A 22,957-nucleotide genomic window follows, 5' to 3' on the forward strand; every position below is an offset into this window, starting at 1 on the left:
TGTCGTATAATACCATAACGAGTGTATTGACGTTGATACAATCCACCAATCTTATTCAGATTCCTCCAGTTTTACTTGAACTCATTTGTATGTGTATGTGTTTTGCTCAATTTGTATGTGTGTGTATTTTGTACAATTTTATCACATGTGCAGATTTGTGTATCTATCACTACAGTAAATATGCTGAACATTTCCCTCACCTCTAGTATCCCTTTTATTGCCCTATTATAACCACACCAACATCCTTCCCACCCCCACACCCTGCTAGTTCTATCTCTAACTCCTAGGAACCACGAATTCCTTCTCCATGTCTAAAATTTTTTCACAGGTGCCTGGGTGGCTCAGTTGGTTAAGCATCTGCCTTTGCCTCAGGTAATGATCCCAGGGTGCTGGGATTGAGCCCTGTGTCGGGCTCTCTGCTCAGTGGGGAGCCTCCTTCTCCCTCTCCCCCCCCCCCCCCCCCGCTCATGCTCTCTCTCTCTCTCTCTCTCTCTCGCTATCTCTCTCCCTCAAATAAATACATAAAATCTTTAAAAAAATAAAGTTTTTCCGAGAATGTTGTATAAATGGAATCATATAGTATGTAACCTCTTGGGAGTGGCTTTATTCACTCAGCATAATTCCTTAGAGATTTTTCCAAGTTGTTGTTGTGTATCAATAATTCCTTCCCATTTGTTACTGAGTAATATTCTCAGTAATACCACAGTTTGTTTAAATGTTCACCTGTTGAAGGCTGGTGACATTTAAAAAATTTAAATATATAGAAAGAATTCAGTACTTTTCTAGACAAAACGACAAGTTTATGAAGAAAGGAGTAAAAAAATTAGAATTACCTTAGATTCTTCCATGTGTTTCTATTGACTGGTGCTTTTTGTTTTGATATTTCAAACCACTAGTTAAAACTTTTATATGGGCTTAAATACTTGTGTTATTAAACACAGTGGCAGTTACTAGTAAAAATTAAAAAATAAAGCACGTGATATCTGTCTTTCAGATCACAAAAGAAGCAAAAATAAACCATAGGAAACATAAAAACATAGAAAACAAAGGAAATAGTAGGGAAGCATTTTATTATTTTTTTAAATAAAGCTGCAAGCGGCTTATTTAGCTTATTTTTATAAAAGATTTTACTTGTCAGAGAGAGAACACAAGCAGTGGGGGGCAGCAGGCAGGGGGAGAAGCAGGCTCTCTGCTGAGCAAGGATCCCAATGCGGGACTCAATCCCAGGACCCTGGGATCATGACCTGAGCCAAAGACAGATGCTTAACCAACTGAGCCACCCAGGCACCCCATAAGGAACCATTCTAAGAAGAGAGTGACAGTGAGACCAAGCATGCTAATTATGACAGTAAGTGTAAGAGAGTTAAATTCTCTTGTTAAATAGTAAACACTTTCAGATTAATTAAAATATATATGTGCATTTATTAGAGGCAGTTCTAAAACAAAACTTTAAAAAGGAAGTTAAAAGAAACATGTGGATTTGATAACAATTCCTGTTTTCTTTGTAAGTAGGTCTAGCACCCATAACTCCTCATCCTAGTGTAAGAGCACCCCCAGTTAATGTGCTCGCCATCTCCCAACAAGGCTTGCTGAGCAATTGCATTTCAGTAGAACCAACACTCCTTCCCTTACCCCCCGCAACAAGGAGGGCTGTGAGGTGGAGGAGGGGTATTAGAACGTTCACTTTTAGGAGTGCCCGGTGTTTGTAAAGGTAGGGCGTACTTAACTAGTTCCTCTTTCCAAAGGCAAAAAAGAGAAACCCAAGATGGAATTATTTATAAGGTTTGAGATTTCTTTTTTTTGCATGAGAGGGAGACATATCTTGCTTTCCAGTTGAAAGTCCAGAAAGATATAGTGATTGCTGACCTGTCTTAGGTGATAAAAGAGCCAAACTGAGAGGGGAAAAGAGGCTTCTCCTGGGAGGCCTCCCCTTGAGATCCCGAGAATCCAGAATATACACCCACTTATTCCCAGAGCTGGGGGTCAAGACTGAAGGTGAGGCTGGGAGCTGCAGCTTGCTGGAGACTGCACGGCTTAGGTCAAAGAGGAACATGTATCAGAAGGGTGTCACAGGACATGGGGTACCATCTGGGGGCCAGGGGAAAGTGCATTTGTATCTACAAGGGCTCACCTGTGCCTTGGGAAGGCTCTTGGGATTTAAACTGTCACCAGTGAGCGCACACCAAGTCAATAGTTAACGAACTGGTTTAGCCAGGGTGACAAACAATGAAGAGTCATCTGCCTTGTCACCACTGATTGGTAGTTGATCACAAAAGAGAATCACATTTACAGCCCACGAATCAGAGGCCCTCCACTTTCTCTTACACAGTCACCTGAGACAATTTTTTTACTTTTATCACTGAGGAAGAGCCACAGGAATGAGGAAGAGGGCATGAGAGCGTAACTCTCGTTTTGCGGACCTCCGCTCCTCCTCCCTTCATTTTCATGGACTCTTTCTCACCAACCTACTGCAAGTACAACTCGAGCCTGCGCCTGGAGGAGGAGAGATTAATATTATGACTGGGGAACTTCATTAACCGAATGGACACTGAAAGTTATGAGATCAGACTGAAATATTACAAAGAGTCTACTGAGCTTAGCTGATAACGGTTATTTGTATAATAAAGCTGTTCCACGTTTATACCCTCAATAAGTCAACAAGCCTCAATCAAAATGGTTAAGAAAAAGAAAAGAGTGATTGTAATATTAATGTAGAATTCAAGAGAAAATGCAATAAATAGTAAGAAAAAATCCACTGAATACTTTTATTTTGATCATTTGTAATGTCCTTGATGAAGATATAGTCATTGGTCTTTATGAACCAAATGACATTCAGTGAATGTTTATAATAAAAATTTGAATGAATACAAACAGAAATTTACAAAACCACTGTGGATCTAAGAGTCTTTAATATACGATGAAACAAGTAAAACTTGGTGAGGGAGTTTACTTGCCCAGCGTCGCACAGCAAGAGAACGGCAGAGTCAAGCCTTGAACCCAGATCTGTTGACCACTGGTCTGTGTTTTTTGAGTCTCAACAAGTGGATTTCCTTCCCTGGCATCTGCACTCTGTACACAGTGTCCTCCTGCCCCCAGCTCCTCATACCTATACAATGAAACATGTCCCCCTGTCCAAAGCCGGGCACTTAAGGGATGTTTTTATTAACTGCATATGCAGGATGAGTCTCAAAACTTGTGTGTGAGAGAAAAGGTTCTTGTACTATGTTTAGGGGTGTTATTGTTTCAATAGTTAGGATAACTTTGGAAGCTTGGTATAATTTAATATTTGGCTTTCACAAATCAGTTTTCAGTTCTCAAAGCAAGAGCATATAAATAGCCAAACAGCAGACAAAGGTGATAAAGAGAATCTTACTGCGTGTGAAAGTGACTGGCGTGTGGCAACTGCGTTCTCCCTTCCTTTCTTCCCTCTAAATAATTAAGGTAATACATGAAACTAAAAAGGGAAAACTCTTTCATTTACTCGAATCTCCAAACGTTTGGAATAACACTGTAGTCTGGCAGTCTGCTCCAGACCACATGCTGATAGACGCACTGTCTCTTCAGCTGTGTTCAGAAAGAACTCTGAGTTTAACAAAAATGTTCATGTTTGAACAAAGTTTTCTCTTTGTAGCTTTCTTTACTTATATAGAATTAGCAATGAAAATCATATAAAAATTACGTAAGTTTCAGTAAAAGGAAGGAAGGGAGGAAGAAAAAAAGTAAAAAAAGAAATCTCATCATTTAGTGTATAAGATACTGGAAAATACCGGAAATGATCACTGAAAACTTCTAAATGGCATGAAGTGGAATGAAATGTTAATTGCACAATCCCGTTGTAATGTTACTGATAGTGAATAATCATAGATTCAATCTTAGTTAATTGCCATTTCTTTGAAATTTTATTTCCTGGGAAAGAACAAGGAAACAATTATGACCCTTGTACTTAAACAGAAAGTTAAGAATTCCCAGACCCAAGCTCTGTTTTGTAATTGTACCACTCACTCATACAACCTTATGAGTCTATGCTTCTCATTATTTTGCCAGAATGGGGGTGGAGTAGGACTGGATTTGCCTAGAGTAGAGAGAACTTAGTGCTACCATCTATAACAGGGTGTTAATGCCTGGTTCTTGTAAGTGCATTACTTAGTCTTAGTAATGAAGTTAATCTCATAGACCAGCAGGACATCCTTTTTACTCATAGGTCCAAAAACTCCCTCTCTGTAGACTTGGTTAAATTAAAAACTTTTCCAGTTATACTTCTACCATATATATTGCTATATGCCAAGCAACTGAACTGCCAGTTTTCCACCACTCGGCCATGTGGCTGAGTGATGAAGCATTTTATGTCTATGGAATAATATTAACAATAAAATAAAAATAGATGGAGGTGCCTGGGTGGCTCAGTCAGTTAAGAGTCTGAGTCTTGATTTCTGCTCAGGTCATGATCTCAGGGTTGTGAGATTGAGCCCTGAGCTGGGCTCCATGCTGAGCATGGAGCCTGCTTAAGATTCTCTCCCTCCATCTTCCTCTTCCCCTCCCTCTCTACTACCCACCCTCTGCTTGCGCATGCTCTCTCTCCATCTCTTTCTCTAAAAAAAACAAAGGGAGATGACACTCAGTCTATTTTAAGCACAGGTAGATTATCAAGTCAAGTGACTGAAGAGAAAGCACCGAAACATATAAACTAGAATCCACAAGGGCTCACCTGTCTGTGTCTATCCATTTATCTATCTATTTGTCTATCTATCTACCAATGGCTTGAATAAATTTGTAGCATATCTAGAAATTTATAAGAACAAAGCATTGAATCCCAGTTAAGTTTTCAATACCTATGATTCAAGATGCATGAATTGCATGCTGCCTTATAGGTAGTCATTGGATGAGAAGCTTAGTCCTGAAATATGATATGATTGGTTTTGATTCAAGAGGGCTAACTTTAGTAGCTTATTCCTAAAAATACCCTGTACTTTGGTTGTGTAAATCTGTCCCTGTTACCTTAGGGGGGGTAAGGGGGTGTGTGTGTGACTCAGGCATGTGGGAATAGGAAAGAACAGTGACATCCTAGAAATGAGAAGTTGAAATAAAATCCTTTGAGTCAACGGGGAAGATGCCATAATTGTGTGCATGCACATACATGCACGTCTATACTTAGAGATATGATTCACAGTCAGGAAGAATAGAGCGTTTATATTCATACCTTATAAAATGCGCCCTTTCCCTGTTCTTCATAGATCAATATGAAAGAACAAATGCTTTTGTTTCTTATGACGCTGTAAATTATGTATACATTATTGCTCACAGTCTCTAATAAGTAGTAGAATTCCAAGATTTTGTCCAAAGCATGTTTGAAAAGTAACACTGGATTTGCTAACTCAACACATCTTAATGCAATGATGACATTTTACAGTATTAATCCTGTCTACAGTGGGAGTTATTGATCTCATTGTTCCTAAGATAACTTGCCCACATCCCAAAGGTGGTAATTTCACAAGAACCTTTGTAGCCTGTGGTTATTCCGAGTCTATTTGGAATCACTAAGGAGTGAATTCAACCCAAGGAAGGCTGAAGAGGTCATAACCAGGACACCGAAATTGGTCAGGCCACAGCCACAAAGTGAAGCAGGTTTAGAACCAATGAAGGGGGGCGCCTGGGTGGCACAGCGGTTAATCGTCTGCCTTCAGCTCAGGGCGTGATCCCGGCGTTCCGGGATCGAGTCCCACATCGGGCTCTTCCGCTATGAGCCTGCTTCTTCCTCTCCCACTCCTCCTGCTTGTGTTCCCTCTCTCGCTGGCTGTCTCTCTCTGTCGAATAAATAAATAAAATCTTTAAAAAAAAAAAAAAAAAAAAAAAAAAAAAAAACCAATGAAGGACTTCAGAACCCACCGTAGGACTAAAGGAAAATGTGGACTGAGCCTAAGCCTGAACTCAGAAAGACTGTGAACTCTGCTTTAGCCATGTTATTACCCAGGTTCTTTTGGCCAAGGACCAACCAACCAATGAGTGACGTGTACTTCCATGGAATACCTGAATCAGCACATATCTTAAGGTAGCCCTATAGTTGCCATCACACTGTTACTCCCCAATATGCATCATCATGGAATCTGTGGGGTTATTTGGTGAAGGAAAAAAAACATAAAGGCAAGAAACAAAAGGTAAGAATAAGGACACGTAATGGAGGTCTAAATAATGGAATCCTGAGGGATCAGAGCAGAGCTAGTTATTTCTCATGATTAGAAACATTACTAGCAAAAAAACATCTGTAGTCAAGTTTCCAAGTTTACAGGAGACATTAAATTGTTTGAGGGAGTGAAGTGTCAGCCAGCAAAGGTAATCATAGAGATCTCACAAGAAAATGAGCAGCTGAGTGTCCGTGAGGGCAAATGTAAAGCCATGTGTGAGAAAATATAATGGTTCAAATTTTGCTTATGGGGATGGACTGTGAACTATCAGATATGCTCGGAGAAGCCCTAAAGTCACTCTGACCCAGTGAATAGCTTTACCATCGAGTCTGGCTGGATATCTTCAGTGAGACCACTGGAAGCAAACCAAAAGAATATAATCTTACCAGGGTTAAAAATTCTAGTTCAGCCATAGGAAACATATAGAATCACTAAGACTCAAAAATTCCCAGGAGAAGTGAAGCAATTCCAAAGAAAGGCAATTGGAATGACCAAGAAGGGAAATGTCTACAAGTGGACAGCTGGAAAACAAAGTATACTTCTATCAGCAAACATAGAGACCAAAAGTGCATGTCATCTTGGTCTGTGAAGCCCTAATGGGACCATGAATGGATAGTGATTTGTTTTTCCAGTTTCTGAGGTAACAGGTCAGGAGATTCGCTCAAAATACCAATTAGCAACAACAACAAGGATGACAAAAGATGACAATGATGATGTGATGACAGTGACAATGATGGCAGCAATAATTTCGTGCTCGATGAAGAGTTAATACTCAGTGAATGCCATGTTGAATGAAATGGATCACCTGTTTTTTTGTTATTGTCTAATGTCTGAGAAGCTAAGTTTCCAGGACCTCCTGTAGGGAAAAAGGAAGATTTCTCTGGGCCCATTTGGGTTACTTGATGTCATTGAGCCAAATTACCCAGTTTCAGCCGAAACAGTGTGGTAGGCAGCTATGTACAGCAGCCCAAGACATCCTACTCTTTTCATTTATGTAACAGTGTAGTATGTGGTTATCTTCATCTGGGACATTGGAGCCTCTCAGCCTGGTTATTGTAGTTTGGGGTTTCCAGGAAGCAGACCCTGAGATGGAGATTGGCATGCAGATTTTTTAGGGCATACTTTTGAAATCAATGCTTTTGAAAAAGAAGGAAAGGAAATAGGACTGGGCAGAGGGAGAAGTTGAGCTGTGAAGCAGTCTTAACAGATGCCTCCTCAGCCAACCAAGTGGGGAGTTATGAAGATGAAATGAAACTGCAGACAAGTCACAGGTGAGGCCTTTACCCCATCATGTTAATCAGTCACTAGATGTAGGATCCCTTGGGAGGGAGAGGTGATCTTGGTCTGGCAGTTTCATTCAACCAAGGTCCCTAAAGGGGGCTGATGGCTGAGGGTAGAGTCCCAGCTGCTGGGAGGAACTGGCGATCTTGGCAGCACATCCCAGCATCTCCCTGCCGCCACCCCCCCCCCCCCCGCCCCCGCCAGCCAATCTTGGCCTGTAGTTTCCATTTCTGATTTACATAGTTGGACAAGAGGATGCTGCTTAGACTCTGTTAGGTGAGATACCGTGGCTTAGTTGCCAAGTACAAGACCAGCCCTTGGGGAAACCAAGGAGCTGACAGATTGTCATCAGTGGTCCCAGCTTCCCTTCCTGGATTCTTTGCTCCTATTGTCAATGCCTCTTCCTCTCCCCGCTCCTCCCTTGCTGTTACTCTTCTGCTTACCTCCTCTCACCTCTACCCCACTCACCTTTCCAGTGGAAGTGAATTGAGAAATTCATTCACTGAAAACTGTCAATGACAGGGACTGGATTTGCATTTCAATGTAAAATAGAATCTTTGGCCCCAAAGAGTAAAGCCCTCTGAAAATTTCAAGCTGTTTTGGTTGAGCAGAGGCATAGTTTGGGGAGAGGAGAACACCTTTCTGAACTATGGGAATGAAATGGTTTTGGTAATCATTGATCCTGGAAGTTAAGCATGGTCCTGAAGAGATCCCACAAAATCGGTGTGGATGTGGCCAGCAAGAGAGAGGAGAAAAATAAGCTTTCCGTGGAGGCGCTTGCTTGGTGCACGATTGACAACTACTGATAAAAGCAAGAGCCGGCTCCTCAGCGTGGGAACAGCTGCTGCCTAGCAACTCGGGCTAGAGAATCAAAGCAGGGGTTTTTCCACCCTGAACTAAGAATTCGTCCCTTGTCAGTTCTGATGAGTTTGTTAACGTAAACCCAAGTAGAGAACCGGAGAAGATAGACCTCTGTTAAAGATATGGTGGTGAAGAGCGTTTGCTCAGGACTAGACGTAGTTTCTCAGCCTTCCTCCTCCTCAGTGGTCTTCATTTGTTCTAGCTGCCAGCATTCCACTTTTTAGTAGTAAGAATCTCCAATAACCTGAAAGAGGACTTTATTTATTTTAAAGATTTTATATTTAAGTAATCTCTGTACCCAACATGGGGCTCCCACTTACAACCCCGAGATCAAGAGTCACCTGGTGTACCAACTGAGCCAGTCAGGCGTCCCTAAAAGAGGACTTTAAAAAGGATCTTAGAAGATTTTTTTTTTAAGGTGGGGCAACTTTCTCAAAGATTTTATGTGCTCTAATATGCTATAAAATCTGTCTTTACAGCTCCATCTGATCCTCTATTATTATTGGAGGGAGGACTTCTCACTTCCTTTGGTAGTCTGTGTCTAATTTATACCAACAAAAAGTTGATGTTGTATTTTGAAAAATCTCAAGTTACCAACATTTTACATATCAGTGGGTTGTTTCTGGGAAGAAGCATGTGGGAAATAAATGAGTTACTGAAAAGAAGTAGACTTGAAAAAAGAATTCAGTTGAATTCATTTATAATTCTGCTTTATATTGTTCCTCTTTATTTCCAAAGTAATTCTTCTATGTCACCATCAATATTTTCTTATACTCTACTAGAATGTAAATTCTATGAAAGTAGAGATTTTTGTTTGTTTTGTTCATAGATAGACTCCTGTGCCAAAAACAGGGCCTAACATAATTAGGGAATCTTTAAGTATTTGTAGAATAAAGTGAATATTTCTCATCACCATCTGGGGGTTCAGAAATTCTCAAGGCTGCTTTTTTTAGCTTCTCAGAATATCTTACTTTAGATTGCATCAAAATGGAATTATCTTTGCCCCAATCTCTCTTTTTGCTGGTAAGGACTTGGCCAGTAATCTTCTGTCTTAATATATTATAAGAGTTGATTAGGAGTAGTGATTACCAGAATTAGTCAGGAATCAACTAATAATTAGTTGGGGAAACTTGGGTAAATTAAATTTTCTAGGTCTCCATTGGTTCATCTATAAAAGGTAGTTTAATAATGTCTTTATCTTGCAGGACTTTGGCTTGGATCTGATAGCATAACAAATAATTTAATGGTTAAAAGCAAGAACTCTGAATCTAGACTGAAATCCTAACTTCTCTACTTTCTAACTATATGACCTTAAGAAAGACATTTAATCTTATTAGACTTTAGTTTCTTCATATTTATTTATTTATTATTTTAAAAAGTTTTTTTCTTTCTTTTAGACGGGGGAAGGGCAGAAAGAGAGAGAGCGAGAGAGAGAATCTCAAGCAGACTCCCTGCTGAGCATGGAGCCCAACGTGGGGCTCCATCTCATGACCATGAGATCATGACCTGATGACAGAAGCCAAAACCAAGAGTCAGGGGCTTAACTGACTGAGCCAACCAGGCACCCCTAGTTTCTTCATGTTTAAAATAGAGATATTTATAATACTCTTCTCTTATAATTATTGTACAGATAAAAATAGTTAAAATACACAAAACATTTAAAATAGTGCCTACCATAACAGAGTGCTCATAATAGCTGTTAGGTTATATTTTCAAAGGTAAATCACATTTGGAAAATTGTGTATTGCTGTAGCAATGCAAAGTAATTAGATTTCCATTTTAGCAGGCCATTGATGGCTCAAGCTAAAATTAGTGACTAATGCTGAAATTTTAGGCTCTGTGATAAGTTAGGGGGGGAACAATTTGGCATCTCTCAAATTATACCTCGCGGTTGGCTGTGATTTCCGTTCATTTGAGGGCTGCCCAGGGGTGCCTATGTCTCAGGGCAGAAGCAGGAAATTTGCTCACAGTGATTTTGCCTCTCTGAATTCTGCCCTTATCTACCTGTGTGTTGTTGGACAAGCCAATGAACTTACTTGAGTCATAGTTTCTTCATTTGCAAAATGGGAATGATAAGAGCTTATTGCCTTTTTTTCAGAGGGTTAGTGAGGGACCCAATTAAGATATTTACTATTCAAATATGAAGTAGTATTATCCTTTTGTTTATTCTCCTTGACGTTTTGATAGACCATTAACTACCCTGTTCTAGACAGACAGTAGGCTGTTTGAGGCTGTGCAACTCTAGGTGCCTCCTCTTACGGACTCAAATATATTTTCTTTTTCTTCTCTCTCTCTCTCTTTTTTTTTAAGATTTTATTTATTTATTTGACAGAGAGAAAGACAGCCAGAGAGAGAGGGAGCACAGCAGGAGGAGTGGGGGAGGAAGAAGCAGGCTCCCAGCGGAGGAGCCCGATGTGGGGCTTGATCCCAGGACTCTGGGATCACACCCTGAGCCGAAGGCAGACGCTTAACGACTGAGCCACCCAGGCGCCCCACAAATATATTTTCTTTTTCTATCTAGACTCCTCCATTATGCAAAGTTCAAACAGACCCTATTAGCTATCCAATAAGCTAAGGTCCAAATTCAAATGTACTGTATGAGCAGTGGTGGTAGAAGAGGGCTTTTGACTACTTATTCAGCCTTAGTGGCCAATCTCAGAGCAGCACAGTGTTTGCAATGGCCAAGTTGGTCTGATTGGCTTAGTTTTCCAAGTTTAATATGTTAAACTTCTTAATGGATTAAAGAACTTATATTCATGCTATGGGCCATAAAAATGAGTATTATAGAATTGGAAAACTGGATGTAGAATATGCAAGAGATTCGGAAAACATTTTCATTTTTGATTCAAATCCTGGCTAGCTCTTGCTCGTAGCTATAAAGGAATAACCAAGGTTGGGTTCTGCCTCCTGTGGTAAACAACCATAAAACTAGAAAATATATGTGAAGCAACTATTGTTAAACATTGGAAAACAGGCCTTGAAAAGGATGAGGTAAGCCTCACCTCCTCGCAGTTTTCTGCTTGGAGACGTGTTTCCAGTTATGGTACAGAACGCTGAGATCTAAGTCAGACTTAGATCTCACAGTCGTACCATTGAGCCGAGGAAACAGATTGGAGTTTGGGGTATCTGAAGCAGCTGGAATCTGCCAAGCCGGGCACCGGAGAGGAGAAGCTGTACAGAGTAGGCAGGAGGTTTTGGAAGGAGTTCTGCCTGAATTTCTGACGGAGGACTGCACTGTATATATGCAGCACAAGACTATACAAGGCTCACCAGAGAACAAACACTGCACGACGGACTGTAAAACAGAAATGATAAAGGTTGAGCAGGACTGGGGGGTGTTGGAGATCCTGCAAGAGTTGAGAGACAGCACTAACATCTTGTTACTACCTCAAGCATCCAGCATTGAGACCAGAAAGCCCATGTCTTAGAAGTAAGCACTGAACTTTAGAGGAAAGCCTAGTTTCTCAACCTGATCTAAAAACAGACAAACAAAGAAACAAAAAAACACAAACCTAATGCCAATCCTCCACAACAAGCTAAGTCGAGGGGATATTCACAGATCCACTCCAATATAAGGAAAAGCCAACTTACACAAGTTCAAGGTGATCAGCCAGTAAGTGACCTGCCTACTAGGGCAAAAATAAACGCTCTTTTAAGAATGATAACAAAATCCAGAGTCTCTACAAAGTATCATGAGTGATACCCAATACACAGTAAAAAATCACCAGATATGCAAGGAAACAGGAAAACATGGTCCATAGTTAAGGACAAAAGAGGTCAATGATTACCAACTCCAAGATGGCTCAGATGTGGGATTAACCAGGCAAAACTTCAGAGCAGCTATTATAAATATCTTGAGAGAGAAAGTGAAAAATATGGAAGAGGTAAAGAAGTTTATATCTTAATGAGTAAATAGCTAGGGAATTTCAGCAGAGAAAAGGATATATAAATATTCACATAGAAATTCTAGAATTGAAAAGTACATAACTTCTCTAATCTGCAGCACAGAAAGAAAAAAAATGTGAATAAAAAAGATCCTTAGGGACCTGTGGAACAAATGGTCTAATATACATGTAATAGAAATATCAGAAGAAAAAGACATAAAGAGAGGCACAGAAAAAATATTTGAGTTAATAATGACCAGAAAGTCCCCAAATTTAATGACAATTACAGGCTTAAAAATCTAGGAAAGAAGCAAACTCCAAGAAGTAGAAATACAAGACAGATCACACTTAGACATATTGAACTGATGAAAATTGAAAGTAAAACATCTTGAAAGTAACCAGAGACAAAAAGCATATTACATAAAGGGAAATATAATAGAATGGCATATTTAAAGTGCTGGAGTTAAAACAAACAAAAAGAGGGGCGCCCAGGTGACTCAGTCGGTTAAGCATCTGATTCTTGATTTCGGCTCAGGTCGTGATCTCAGGGTCCTGAGAGTGATCCTCTCATCAGGCTCCGTGCTAAATGTGGTGCCTGCTTAAGATTCTCTCCCTCTCCCTCCGCCCCTCCCCCCACTTGCACACGCTCTCTCTTTCTGAAAACAAAACAAACAAACAAAAAGAGACAGAGAAAATGCCTGTCAACCCACAATTCTATATCCAGTGAAAGTAGTTTGCAACAACAACAAAAAAGGATGAAATACATTTTCAGATAAATAAAAGCTTGGAGAATCCATCACCAGCAGACCTGCTCTGTGAGGATTCCTAAGGGATGTTTTTTAGGCTAACAGGAGATGATACAGAAGGAAACTCGGATCTGAAGGAGAAAAGAAGAGCCCCAGGAATAGTAATTAGGAGGATACATTTAAATGACAATATTAGTTTTCTTTTCATAATCCTTAGAAGTGAATGGACTATTTAAAGCAAAATTGATGTTGTGGTTTTTACAGCATTTGTAGAAGCAAAAGATATGGCAACAGTAACACAAAGAACAAGGGTGGGTGGTGAATGGAATTGTATTGGTGTAAGTTTATTACATTTGGGAAGAGCAAAATGGGAAGTGAAAAGTATCAGGTGTAAAGTAGGAAGGATGAAATCAGAAGTGCAAAGGTCAGATATGAAGTGTGAAGTTTGAAGGAGTACAGTAGGGAATCTAAACAGACTTTGTTAAGGAAGCATATTGTTGGCCTTGGAGCAACCACTAAACATTTAAAATAAAAGGAATATATCTGAGAAGCCAATGGAGAAAATACTAAAAATATTCAATTAGCCCAAATGAAGGCAGGAAACAAGCAACAGAGGGACAAAAAACCAGAAAGGGCCAATGAAAAACAAATAGCAAGAAGATATATAAAATCTAATCTTATGGATAATTTCATTAAATGTCAATGAACTAAGCTCCAGTCAAAAGACAGACATTTTCTTGTTGGATAAAAAAGCACAACCCAGTATGTGATAGCTACAAGAGACGCACTCTGAATATAAAGATACAAATAGAACAGAAATAAATATACCATGCAAACAGTAAGCATAAGAAACCTGGCGTTGCTATATTAGTATCAGATAAGTTAGACTTCAAGACAAGAAGAATTAGAAAAGATAAAGAGGGGTAATTTATCAGAAAGGCACAATAATTCTAAATGTGTATGCATCTAATAAAATAACTTCAAAATTCTTAAGGTAAAAATTGAAAAACCAAAGGTAAAAAACAAACAGACCAATCCACAATCACAGTTGGTGATTATAATATCCTCCCATTCAATAATAAAAAGAGTATAGATACAAAATCAATAAGGACATAAAAATCTTTTTTTTTTTTAAGATTTTATTTATTTATTTGCCAGAGAGAGAGAGAGCACAAGCAGGAGGAGCAGCAGGCAGAGGGAGAAGCAGGCTCCCTGCTGAGCAAGGAGCTCAATTCAGGACTTGATCCCAAAACCCTGGGGTCATGACCTGAGCCCAAGGCAGATGCTTAACCAACTGAGTCACCCGGGACATAAAAATCTTAATGGCACTATCAATCAAATATATTTAACTGACATTTGTCAAGAACTATAGCCCCAAACTGCAAAATACTCATTCCTCTCAAGTGCGTGTGTAACATTTACTAAAACAGCCTTCTGCTGAACCGTAAAGTAAATCTCAAGAAATTTAAAATAATTGAAATGATAGAGTATAGTCTCAGACAACGGTGAAATTAAAAATCAATCACAATAAGCTATCTCGAAAACCCTCAAATATTTGGATATTGAAAGAGCACATTTATCAATAATCTATAGCTCAGGGAAAAAATCACAAGGGAAATGAGAAAATATTTTGAACTTCATGATAAGGAAAATTTAATTTATCAAAATTTTGGGACTCAGCCAAAGTAGTACTTGGAAGGAAATTTAGAGATTCACATACCATTTAGAAAAAGAAAAAAATAAAAATCAATGATCTAAATTTCCAAATTAAGAAACTAATAAAAGAAGAGCAAAATAAGTACAAAGAAGGAAATAATAGAGATTAAAGCCAGAAACTGATTATGTAGACTGCAAACACTAGAGAAAATTGTCAGAGCTCATGTTGGTTTTTTGAAAAGCTCACATCCTGACCAAGACACAGATGAATCTAACATTTTTTATACTTATAAAACATATTTGGTTGACATTTTCCAGAAGATTTCACCAATATTATTCACTTAGAATCTTCACTTAGGCTGATAACTAATAAAGAGAAAAAATTCACTCAATAAAATATATATAACCAGATGAATCCTGGAGACGTCACTTTACTTTCATGCTGTCTCCAGAAATCATTTTAATCATTTAACTAATTTTTATTTTTAACAAAAATACTTGCTCATGGTTTTAAAACCAAAGAATAGTAAACGATTTATAAAGGATTCCCATGTACCATGACCTACCCCCACACCCATAGTCCTGCTTCGCAAGGCAAGTATGTACTTTTTTCCCCTCCTAGTGTTTACCTGCGTAATTTAAAATTAAGTATTTAACTCTATTTCTTAATAGATCAATTGTATACACTATACATTTTCTATTACGGTACAGCAGGATTTAACACACACAATTCACTCTGCCCCAAGATTTCTCTCCTCCTTCCAGTAGAAATGTATCACAGTTGTTATTGTTTTTTTTAAGAATATTCAGTTTTTTTAGTGTTATGACTAAATAAATATCATTTACTGCTGAACCATAATCAGAGTATACCATGAGAGATGCTATAAGGGCAGGAGAATGGTTATGTTTCTCTCTTTCATGATTTTTTGTTAGCTCTGGCATTAATAATTGTTCAATTCTTATCATGGGTTTCGTTTTCTCATCTATCTATTGCTAATGCTTCTGACTTGCCCCATCAGCCTCTCAAAACAATTTCCTACATTATAAAACATAGCAGATAGTCTCCTGTTGGTTTTTTAAAAAAGGAAATCTCCGCTGGAGCTTCTATTTATTTGCAACTCCTATTCTTTATTTTTTAATATTTTTTTAAAGACGCATTGGTATTTTAATTTATATTATTTTTTTACTTGCTTTATGACAACTCCTGCTCTTTAGAATGCTGCACTCCCTGCTGCCATTCTGGGGTTTCTCTTTCCCATCATCCAGAGAATTCCTCTCCCCTCTCTTGTGTGTTGGATCGTAGGAAATTAAAATCTCGTGTAATTACTCTTGCTTCATTTGCTTTGTGGTTTTGTTGGTGTGGACACTACAGAGGCTTCCTGAGAAAGAACAAATCGTAAGTACCTTTGTTCGCATCGCACAAATCTGTAAATTTTATCCCATCTTCTTGCTTTACTGCTTCGCAGGATATAGAATTTTAGGTTGGAAATCATTTTCGTTTGGACTTTTGGAGGCATTTTTCTTTTGTAGTCTAGTCTCCAGTGTTGCTGTCGAGAAGCCCCCAACCTTTCTAATTCTCATCCTGTCTATATTCTTAGAAAACATTTTTTTGAAAGCTCCGTTTTTTAGCAATATCTACTTAAAAAAAACCCCTCAGGTTTATTGAAGTATAATAGACATGCAATGAACTGTAAAAATTGAAAGTGTAGAAGCTGGTAAGTTATTACTTACGGATACTCATGACACTATCACTTCACTCAAGAACATATCCATCAGTTTGACTACATCAGATTGGAACATAAATAGTTTTCTCCTGCCCTTATAGCATCTCTCATTTCTGTCTCTCTTCGCTACCTCCCCTCCATGACTCCTCTCCAAAAAACCACTTATCTGCTCTCTGCCAGTATAGATTCCTTTCCAGTTTTTAGAATTTTATGTAAATGGATTTAAATAGTATGTATTCTTTTTTGCTTGGTTTCTCTCACTCAGCATAATTATTTAGAGTTACCCATATTCTCACATGTATCAATATTTCACTCCTTTGTATTACTGGGGGGCTTTCTATTGTACACAGCTAATCTAGAATTCATATGGAAATGCAAATGAGCTGCAATAGTCAGGTTTTTCTCAGACAAGGAGTAAAGTTGGAGGACTTATACTACTCAATTTCAAGACTTATTTGCAAAGCCGTAGTGATCAAGAGAGCATGGTACTGGCATAAAGATAAACATTTTGATAAATGGAATAGAATCGAGATTCCAGAAACAGACCCACACATGTATTGATTTTCAGTGAAGGTAGAAATAAGAATATTCTTTTCAACGAATGGTACTGAAATAATTGGGGTATTCATACAGACAAAAATGAACTCCCACTGTTACTTCATGCCACACACAAATGTTTACCTTAAATGGATCATATATCTGAACATAAAGGCTAGAACTATGATGCTTCTCACAGAAAACATAGGAGACTATCTTTCTGATTTTGGTATAGACAAAGATTTCTTACATAGGACATGAAAAGAATAAATTGTAAAATTTAAAAAAATGATATATTGGATTTCATCAAAAATTTAAACATTTTCCCTTTGAAAGATTCCATTAAGAAAATAAGAAGGCAAGTCACAGACTTGGAGAAATCATTCACAATCTGCATATCTGGCAAAGGATTATAATCAGAATATAGAAAGAACTCTTATTGGTCAAGAATAAGAAAACAACTCAATAAAAATAAGCAAAAGATTTGGATACTTCCCAAAAGAAGATACACAAATAAGCCAACAGGCACGTGGGAACATACTCCAAATCTTCCATCAGGAGGGAAATGCAGACCACAGCTACAGAGAGAGCCTTTTACAAATGCACTAGCAGGACTATAATTAAGAAGACGGACAACAGCAAATGTTGGTGAGGAGCTGGAGCAACTGGAATTCTCATACGTAGTTGGTGGGAGTATAAAATGACGCAATCTCCTTGGGAAACACGTCAGCAGTTTCTCATAAAGTTATTCATACACTTACCAGCAATTCCTCTCCTGGGTATTCACCAAGAGAACTGAAAGCCTGTGTGCACACAGACTTGTACGCATTTGTTTTAGCTTTACTCAACATAGCCGAAAATTGGAAAGAATTCAAATGTTTATCAAAAGGTGAATGGATAAACAAATTATGATGTATCCATATCATGGAATCCTTTGCAGCAATAAAAAAGAACAAGTATTGTTCTCAATCTCAAAAACTTAGGCTAAAGAAGCCAAAAGGCGTATCCTGTATATTCCATCTATATGAAAGTCTAGAGGAGGCATCATTAATCTATATCGATGGAAAACAGAGTGTTTGCCTGGAAACAGGGAAGGGGGAGACGACTGCAAAGTGACATGAGGGAACTTTGGGGAATGGTGAGAATGTTCTGCTATCTGTCTTGGCTAGAGTGAGGGTACATAAGCGTCTGCATTTATCACATCTCGTTGAAATGTGCCCTTAATATGGGAGCAGTCTATGTCATGTAAATTATTACCTTAATAAACGTACTGATTTAGAAATTGATATGGTCACTGTATTGTGGACTGCTGTCACATGGCACTTCTACTCTTGGATAATTTCTCAAGTTTACTCATGTGGCCCATAAATCCAGGCAAAGGTAAAGGAGTGGCAACATGACAAGAGATAAAGAAAAAAAAGAAAAATGAAAATTTGTGGTTTCTAAATGCTTGCTAGCCTAAGAACACAAAGATATATTTTATAATTTTTGAAGGGTAGGCAACAGCCATTCAGTGGTGACGGAGAAGTTCGTTTATTCAAGGGAATGTAAGAAAACTCATTCTGGAAATGGAAAAACTAGCGTCGTATCCTGCTATGTATCAGCACACAAACACCAGTAAGTACATGGATTGTCAATTTTCTGAAAATTAGGAGGCCTCTAAATGCACTCAGTACTCAAACTCTGCTAATTAGTGTTGGCTCTTTGATAGCTCACCAGGCTTGTCCTCCCCTGGGCCCTCAGTTCTTTGTGCTGGCAAAGAACTCAGAGATGAGTAGCAGAGGTTAACAGATTTCCTGTTTATAGGATGTGACACACAAGGGGATCTCACGCAGGCGTGTTTTAGAGGAGGCCTTTTAGAAATATAAGGGAGTGAGTCCTAATGGAGCAGATTCCGGGATGACGGGGGACAGTGAGGTGGGACCAGTTTTCATCACCCTCTGTCCCGTATCACCTGAAGCAAGCTTTTCTCCCCCCAAGCAGGTCTGCAGCTATTTTTCTCAGCCAACAAACAAGTTAAACAAACAATTTATGGTTTTTTGGGAAGACTCAATTATAGAGAAGTCTTGGATTTTTCCTTATTACCATTCAAAAGAATGCAGGGACTTACAAAGGAAAAGAATTATGAGACAAATCAACCAATTAAAATGTATGACTCTAATTATTTGGACCCTGATTAGAAAAAAACAAAATGTAAAAGCAAACGAAAAATTATGGGACAGTTAGAGCAATTGCGGAACTGATATTGGATATTGAATAATATTAAGAAATCATTAAAAAAATGTAAGCGTGATGATGGAATTTGTTTTTGTTTTATTTTTTTAAAGATTTTTTTAAAAAGATTTTATTTATTTATTTGAGAGAGAGAGAGAGTAAGCTAGAGAGAGAGGGAACAAGCAGGGGGAGCGGCAGGCAGAGGGAGAAGCAGACTCCCCACTGAGCAGGGAGCCCGATGTGGGGCTCGATCCCAGGACCCTGAGATCATGACCTGGGCTGAAGGCTGACACTTAACCGACTGAGCCACCCAGGCGCCCCAGTTTTGTTTGTAAATACATACTGACATATTAACAGATGAAGTGATAAAATGTCACTATAACTGCTTTTGGAGCATGCTCCTAACCGAGGCCGCAAGGAGAGCCTCAGGAACCCCTACAGCTTCTTACTCTTTGGTTCGGGATTGCCTTGTGGCCTGCTCCCTCTTCCACCTGTCCATAATTTTCACAGCTTCCACCTTACTTGGCCTTCTCCCTGGTTCCCTCTTCCTCTGGTGCTGAATCCAGGTGGGTCTGGCTAAACTCTGGCACTTCCTTGGCGTGCTGTTTCCAGTGTGGACTCCTTTGTGTCTACACACACCAGGACCACAGTTAAGTGACCCCATGGCCCCCGGTCTTGCCAAGCCTCGTGGGTGTAACACTTTCAAAGGAGCTCCCAAAGACCCTGTCTGAGAATGTAGGAAAGAGTCTGATTTAATTATGCAGCTTTTACAGATCATCAGAATTGGAAAAGTGTGAAATTATGGGTACGTTGTAATTCCACCAAAGAGCTGGATGAGCAATATTACTGATCCACGGAAAACAATCCTGAGAAATGCTAATTAAATTCACTTTCTAGTTACAGTTTGTATTTCATCAGAACGCTATAAATTGTCATTCTTTAAAGCACAGTTTAAGTATTATGATATTTTAAAGCTGCAGGTCACGTTCCTTTAATGTATTGTGAAATTAACTTAATGGGCAGCAAAATGCATTCTTAATAGACTAGATTGGAATAGAATAGAATAGAATGAAAATATTAAAGGGAATCATACATAGTGGGAGTGAATTTTTTTTGTAGACCTTTTTGTTTTGTGTGTGGGTGCATGTGTGTGTGTATGTCCTGCGTCAACAATGTAAAAATCATTTTCTCACTGTGGGCATTGCTTAAAAAGTTTGAAAGCCTCTAGGTAATGAAATTTGTACATACAATATATAAATAATAAAAAAAAAACTCAAGGAGAAAAATCAAGATCACTTAATGAAAATTTCTTTCCAACCAATTTCCAATAACTGGTCACCTGAATCAGATCACTAAAGCTAGACTGCGCCAGCCAGTCAGAGATCAGAAATAGCCCGACAGAAGGAAGAGGCTCCTCGGTGTCACCTGATCTGTTCTTTTTGTGTGGTTCTGATGAACTGATATGATTTGAAGTTTTGGGTTCATGAGCGAATGGCTAAGAAAGAATTCTTGAGACAGTTTTGGTGCAAAAAGGTGGTCTTGTTACAGCACAGGGACCAGACCCGTGGGCAGAAAGAGCCGCACTGGGATTGTGAGGTCTCATTATATATTTAGTTAGTAGGGGTTAGGGATAGCCTAAATCTCTAAGGAATTTGGAAGCAAGGCTTTCAGGACCTTGAGGGGCTGGCTGCTGTTAAGGTAAGGTTACTTTTAGTCTTTAATAAAACGTAATATTAAAGCACTAAGGCAGCCATGAGTTCTTTGAGGAAGGTCACACTCTTCATGTTTTAGGTATCTCCCAGTGGACTGCAAGTTGTAAGGAAAATTTTTAAAAGATTTATTTATTTATTGGGGGGAGGGGCAGATGGAGAGGGAGAGAGAGAGGCTCTCAAGTAGACTCCCCGCTGGGAGTGGAGACCCATGTAGGGCTCGATCTCACGACCCTGAGATCATGACCTGAGCTGAAACCAAGAGTCAGACGCTCAACCAACTGAGCCACCCAGGCACCCCAAGGAAATTTAATTTAAGCTACATTTCTCTTGCCTTTGGTTCCCTCATTAGTTCTGCTTACTGTGTTTTTCTATTGATTTTTGAGGGCCCTGTGCATTTTTGTTACTTGGTAGCCGCCGTTTCCAGCCTGGAATTTGGCTGTCTCTAGGCGGAGCTGCTGTGAGAGCGGAGCCGGAGGACCAGTACGGCCATGCAACTTTGCAGCGGGTGCCCCAAGAGCCCGAATGGAGAATTCCATTGCCCTCCCCTCCTCCCGCACCCAACAGTTTAGGTCATGGTATGAACAAGATAAAGTGACATTAGTCACTCAGTCACAGACGGACGCTGCAACACCAAGGTTCCTACAAGGCTGGCCCACATGCCAAGGCCATATTTGGCCCCAGACTGTGTGCCCTTTGAAATTCCAGCAGGCACACACCTACACATTATCAGCTGATGAAAGGTTCGTCTGTTCCTGCAGCCCCAGGATGGAGAAAACGAGCTTCTCCCTGCCAAATCTATCTTTTATATACAACTTCCAGTACGAACTACAAGCTTTCAGAATGCTCACACACCGGGACATTTTTAATTCAAATGCCCTAAAGGTTTGTGGTACTAACAGCCTCTCGGTGTTGTTTGAGAGCCCCCGCAAACTGGATTTGCATGTTTCCATCCCAGAAAGAGCAAGTCCTATGAAAATAAAGAGCACCACTGATAAAGGGGTGACTCCCCAGATGGAAAGGCATTTGGAGAGGGCGTAATTAAGGCCAGAGAATCGATCTCAGGATGACATGATCCTTTGGAAAATGAAACCTTCCCACTTTGACTGAGGGGGTCAGGAGGAAATAAGTCCTAAAGTCTTAGAAGGGGACCGGGTTGGGGAACATATTCAGATAGAAGTGATAAGAAATGTAAAATGTATTTATCAGATGTTTCATAATGTGGTCTAACTGGTGGCGTGTCCCTGGGCACGAAAGAAGCCAGGCCTACCATGTTGAAAGCAGACTGAAGGGGAGCTTGGCATGACTCTCTGAGCAGTCATCAGTGATTCACCTGGAGGCCAGCTGCGTCCCAGAGCAGAAAAGCAGAGGAGGCCGTCAGCGTGAGCACTGTGGGTTCCCAAGACCACAGATCTCTGCAGCTCCAGCTCAACGCTGATGCAAAGCAGGACCTTGCTAAGCTGTCTGTTCTCAGAGAACAGAGTCTGCTCAGGTTTATGTTCCTACCTCATTGCAAATTTCAGACGAGGTGTCAAGAGTGGTGTCTGGAACATTCCCTGGCAGGGAGGGTGCTTCCCCCCACCCCCAGCCTCCCAGACCTTGTTTTCACTTTCCTGCCTCTCCCTGCTCCTGTTTCCCAGGGGAGGAGCCTGGCGATGGAGTGAGACCGACCTATGTTCCAATCCAGCCCCCCTACTTGCTTGCGAGGTGGCAAATCGTTGAACTTCTCAAAGCCTCAGTCTTCTCAGCCATAAAATGGAAAGATAATATCTCTTTACCTTGTGGGGTTGTGTGAGGATTGAGGAAAGGTACGTCAAATGCTTTGCAAACATTCAGTACTCAAGGTTAGGGCTTCTCAACCTCAGCACTTTCGGTATTTTGGCCAGATAAGCGTCTGTCGTGGGGGGCTGTCGGTGCCTGTTAGGGCGCTTAGCAGCATACCTTGTCTCTACAGACTAGATGTCGGCAGGACTCTACCCCCTTGCCTGACGGTGACTTCCATCCTGCTCCCCTTTCTCTCTGTGTCTCTCCCTCTCCCCTTGTCTTGCCTTCCCTCCTTCACTCCCTGACCCTCTCAGTTCGGGGAAAGCGAACTGCCCCATTAGCAAGAGCGCCAATGGCAAGGAACTAATGTCTCCAGCAAACAGCCAGCAAGAACTTGAGGCC

This window comes from Ursus arctos, unplaced genomic scaffold (assembly GCF_023065955.2).
Source record: "Ursus arctos isolate Adak ecotype North America unplaced genomic scaffold, UrsArc2.0 scaffold_7, whole genome shotgun sequence".
NCBI classification, from domain to species: domain Eukaryota; kingdom Metazoa; phylum Chordata; class Mammalia; order Carnivora; family Ursidae; genus Ursus; species Ursus arctos.